This window comes from Habropoda laboriosa, unplaced genomic scaffold (genome assembly GCF_001263275.1).
Source record: "Habropoda laboriosa isolate 0110345459 unplaced genomic scaffold, ASM126327v1 scaffold86, whole genome shotgun sequence".
In the NCBI taxonomy this organism is placed as follows: Eukaryota; Metazoa; Arthropoda; class Insecta; order Hymenoptera; family Apidae; genus Habropoda; species Habropoda laboriosa.
The window spans coordinates 1712798-1718546 of record NW_017100212.1 but is presented as its reverse complement, the minus strand read 5'-3'; positions in this window follow the sequence as shown (position 1 = coordinate 1718546).

Sequence of the window (5749 nt, the reverse complement as noted above, 5' to 3'; positions counted from 1 at the left end):
TTCGTCGTTGTCCGATTTACCAGAGAGTATTCGTTTGATTGCACCGAGGGTGAGGTAAGGAGTAGACTAAACGAATTCTGGAGTGAATCGATGAGTCAGCCAGGCGAGCTCGTTTAACCTTACGGGTCGCGTTCTAGCCCGCAATCGTAACACCGAAAAAATAATTACGCCGCTTACGCGTCTCGCCCCCGCGTGTAACTCTTGCTTTTTCTCGTGAGCAACGTGCAGCAGCTCGTGACACACGCGGGCGACCTTTACTTTCGAAGTAGCGTGCGGGGCTCTCCGTTCTTAATTGCTTTAATTCCTGCCAGTTCTCGGGCTTCGAGTAAACCGGGCAACCGCCGTAATTCCGTCAAAGTGGCGGTTGCACGGGGTAAAAGGCGTTTTCACTTCGTTCGGGTCTTTAATAATTGATAGGCCACCGATCGTTGCCACACCGTGGAGATTTCTGATGGCCTGAGAAAAGGCCAAATTTCTGTTCGCTTGAGAAAAGTGAGAAAGAAAGAGAGGTACAGGAGAAAAAGAGAAAGAGAGGGAGAGATATGACCATAATCAAATTTTTGCATAATTTTCACACACACTCACGCCTAGATACTCCACGAATTGGCTATAGCCTCTGAAAACTCGAATCGACAATCGTAGGCGCCTTTGATCCCCTCGATTTTTAATACTTCTACCTAATTTTATATTCGTATGCATGAGATGTACGTATTACCCTATTTTTCGAGAACTGTGCTTTGCATAGGAGTGGCGCCAGCTCTAAAAAAAAATACGACCAAAAATATAGATGGAGGAATAGACAAGTGCCGTTTGAAAGATTGACCCGCGCCGGGTCGCCTAGGTGGCTCCATTTATCGCGATGTAGTGTCGCGTAAATTATGGTCTGGTGGCCGCTCTATCACGGAAACCGTTAAGAGTGTCGGGGCGTAGGAACGGCGTTCGAGGGCCAAGGGTGTCCGCTCGAAGGGTTAGGGTAAGTGGTAAAATGAGATTCGCGTGTACATTTTTTCTTATCTGGCGCGCGGGACGCGGAACTTTTAGACAGCGAGGGTTCTCCCCGTGGCGGCTGGAAGGTGGGATGGCTCCCCGAAGAGACCAGAACGCGACGGCGCTCACGAAACCGTAAAATATTTCGGCCGTTGGAGATATTTTCGCTCGTAGGTCCTCGCTTCCGGTCTCCGAAGAAAGGAAAAGTGAGCGAGGCTTGACCGTGGACGAGGGTGCAAGAGGGACAGAAACAGGACAGCAGAGGCGAAGGAAGAGAGAGACGATGGAAAGCGCGAAACGATGAAGAGCGTGCTAGAATGTAACAGAGTGAACCGGCGTATACCGTGTGGTGTGTGTGGCCGAGAGAGGCGGAGGGACAGAGAGCAAAAGAGAGGAAAGAGACAACGTCTGGAGAATACAGAATTGGCCGTAACATAAAGAAGCGGAAGGTACGAGGATGGCAACCCTCGTGAAGGGGAACCTGTGATAACGTGCTTCGGATATAAGTACCGCGGGGAGTACGAACGTAACTCCTCGTCCTTGCACGGCTGCGTAAGTGTACGTTCCTCGCAACTCCTCGCAAGAATACGAACCACGGGAACGCGCCTAACTCTAGCCGCGCCACACCGAACACGCTTCGTGTCCGCGTTTTCGCATTTCCGCCGCTGAAACTTTATCTTACTTTACGGCGAATCAAAAGCCCCACTTTATCATCATCCCCGACCCCTATCTTATATACAACGGACCAACTTCGTCGGCATTGTGATCCAGACTACAGGCATCTCTTTCTCTATCCATCTATCTCTCTTCAACATGGTAACGAGTTATACAAAGATTTCGTTCCTCCTTTTCCTTTCTTTTTCCATCGTGGAGCACCGGCTAGAGTACGTTCGAGTAATCTTAACAAGAGACGCGGTCTCTACTTAGCGAAATTAGATGTTCCGCTCCCGCGGGCACAGTTCTTGGTCCTCGTAATCATCGCGAAAGAGATAGGATCTACCCCTAGTTAGAATTAGCGCTAGCTAATCGTGCTCGCGACCGCGCTCCTCGGAGACGATTCGGAAGAGAGAAAAAAAGAGACGGGATAATCTCGCGATGAGAATCCCTGCAACACTGGTGATGAGAGAGAGAGAGAGAGGAGAGGCCACTCGACCTAACAGGGACTTGGTTCCGTGCACTCAGCCCGAATTTACGTGCGAGTGTTTACGGGCAAAGATGGCGCCAGGTTGCCACCCTTACGTGCATTAACGCCGCGCTGAGAGATAGCGCGGTGCGCGCACACCCTCGTCTACCTAGACAATGGAGAGACGATACCAACAATGCCCGCTGGAGAAAAGAAGGATCCTCTCGTGTTCGTGATGCGGTCTTAGTCGGTGGCTGCTTGTCACTGACGAGGACCTTTCCCACAACGATCATCCCTTAGAATCACCGACGATTCACGCGCGCGGACCACCTCCCCAAGACTTCATATCTCGCAATCACGCGGCTGGAATCTGACGTTCCCGTGATACGGATAGCCCCGTGGATTTTTCCAGCATTTATCTTGACCCACGGATCTAAGTCGGTGAAATATGGAAGCGGGGAACCGTTTCCTAGCAAAGGGGGCACGCCGATTGATGATGCTTAGCTGCGGGATGGATTACTTACTCCGGTGAATAATAGTCCAGGTGCACACCGTGTATAATGTATACTTTCGAGAATTCTCTCATTGATAAAACGAGAGGATGCTCGTGAATACTGTAACGTTGAACGGTAGTTAATTGCTCGTTTCAGTTTGGTGAAGATGCAACTGAATCGTTTCCCTTCTCTTGCGAACAGAAGGCGGGTAGGTTAATGTAGGAGTAGAAACGCGTTTCCAAGTTCCAGTTGGGAAAAATGTGGTGGAAGCTCGGTGATTACGCTCAGCAGGGTGTCTTCGTTACACATGCACACTGGATTGGATATAAATCGTGGCCAATAAGTCGTTGGCTGTCGCGCGTCAGTATACATCCTCCGGTCACCATAATCCGTCGGATGGACTGCATAATTCATTCCCACCGACATTGGCAGGCCTCGAACTCCGACGACTCGTTATACGAGGCGGCGCGTTCGGCTACGATGATCGAATGGTAATGGCTGCCGAGCGCATACTTACGGTTAAGTTTGGCACGTAACTCGCCGCTCCGACGGTTGTTAAGCGACGCCGGCTGCAATTAGCTTGCCCGATTTGTCGTCTGATTTCCATTGCTCCGTGGTCGCTCGAGAATCTTTTTCCAATTAATTAAACGCATCGCGCGAGAACCGCTGACGCTCGCTTCGCTGCTCGTTTCATTCTTGCGCGGAGACTCGACAACCTGTAAATTCTCCGCGGCGATAGGCCACAGATGCGTGCAGAAGTTCGGCGGAGGATAGACGTGGGTGTGTGTTCACGTGCATCGACATTACGAACGCGTGCGGAGCCACTTTCCGGAGTGACGTTAATTCAATTCTTCCCCCGGGGGAAAATTGAAGCGGCGAGATAAAATCGTTCGGTTCGAGGGCACGGTAGACGTGATTTCGATGTCGACGCCGGCTATGACGTCGCGTTTGCAGTCACGCGCCGAAAAAAAAAAACGTTAACACGGAAAGTCACCGGGGGATTGGGCTTCTCTCGAAACAATATTTTCTTATCTGGTCTGGCGGAATTTGCATAGTGAACGATAGAAAATAAGCTGGTAGAATCTAGCCGTAGATAGGGATTACACGGAACGTCCTTATAATCGCTATTACGACCGTGATCCTTGAGGAAATTTCGGGGACCGTAAAAGAGAGAGGCGCCGAACGTCATTAGCGGAGAGTTTCACAAACGCTCCTCGCCTAATGGTCCCTAATATATCATACTTTTTTCAACTGTCACCTACGCGTCATCCATTTTGCGACCGCGCGTTGCGTCCGTTTTCGGCGAAGAACGATGACGTTCCATCCATCCTTCTCGTCACCTCGTCCACGTGGCTACAACTTCTTGCGACCCATCCGTTATATATCTCTCCCCATTCTCTCTCTCTCTCTCTCTCTTTCTCTGTTGTATCTTCTTCGTGGTTTTTATTGCCACTCTATTCTTGCCAGACGCGCTACATCCCAAGAGCAAATACAATTTTATAGTCGATAACGTGGCCACTTGTATTTTACGATCGATTCAGGACAGGGATTACGCGTCCTTGGCGAATGCATATCAATATTATCGAAGTGTATGATTCGCTGCGCGCCGCTTTTTCGACGTTTCCTCCCGTTGCTCGATTCGCGGGAATATAATATGCATTACTCCGGTAACGTATCTCGCTGAGCACACACATCGGACCCAACGTTCTTTTCAGTCGTCGAATCTCTTATTCAGCCGTGGCTGCAATTTTCTCAAACAGTCAATACCGGTGCCGCTGCCAATCTTCGCCGCGGCGTTTACCTTTAATCCCGCTCTCTCTCTCTTCCTCTGGCAACCGGCGAAACTCGTACGTCTAGGAGGAACGCCGGAAACGGAACGAACGACGCGAACGAAAATTTGAAATTTCGCGTGACACGCCGCTTCCTGGAATAATTTCGCGACTTCCCCGTGGCCACGACGTCGAGAGATTGAAGGCTCGAGACGACGACGACGACGGCGATGGAAACAATGCTCTCTCTCCCTTCGAGAAACGGAATCCTTGCAACGTCTTTACCTCTCTTTATTCCTTCTTCCCCACTTTTTCCTCCCCTTTTCTTCCTTCCTTTTCATTCAAGAACGTTCGGAGAAATCGTTAGCTACGTCTCGAAAATGCCGGGTAACGTATGCTCCGTGGATACGATACGTATCCGCGTGCCTGCGTGCAACGTATCCGCACGAAGAAGAATTCACGTGCTCGTAGGTGTGCGTGAATGTGTGTACACTGTGGCTTGGTACAACCACACATCAACGAACCTAGGCATCCTCGAGGGTGCTTCCCTCGAGGATCGGAATGCTTTGCCGCCCTTCCGCGACCTCCCTCTGGCTTCGGCAACCCTCCTGAACAGCATCTCGCCAGAAAATCCAAACATTCTTTTGGGTTTATCAACTTTGCGTTTAATTCACGAGATTCCAACCGGAGAAGAGGCAGACCAGGCCGGATAGCTAGCTAGCTTACCCTGTCCTAAGAGGCAGGAGTCTGTAGGTGGAGAACAGGAGCGAACAGGGCCAGAAAGGACCGTAAATATCGCTCTATAATAAATGAAGGATCGCTAGACGTTGCAAGTACACCGAACATTCGACGTTCTTAGAAAATTATCGCGCCTACCTCTGATAATCCTTCACGAGCTACTCTTCCTTCCTACTATCTCCCTCTCTCTCCCCCTAACTTTCCTCCGGTGGATTTACGAAATCCGGTAAGTGGCGACGCGATATTAAAAAACTGCAGCTCGTTAAAAAATACTTAACTCGGTGGAAATTGCAGTTCGCGGCAAGTTCCGCGCGGGAACGATCAACCGGTCGATGGATTCGATGGAAAGGGAGTCCCTTTTGCCTAACGACACCGGGGCATTAATTCCACGGGTCCTACACAACCTGGCTAGGCTGTACTTTAAAAGTCATTATTACACAACCGTGCAACGCGGTTACGAAACACGTTATCGTAACATTCCACTTTTTCGAACCTTCCAATTTTCCGCCTGGCTCTTTTTTCCCCTACTTCTTGCCTGATTCTCCAAGGAGAATATTCAACAGCGTGCAACTATAGGGAAGAACGCGTGCCTGCCTCCCCGCCGTTATCCTTATTATCGGTTCGAGGCGAAACGAAGT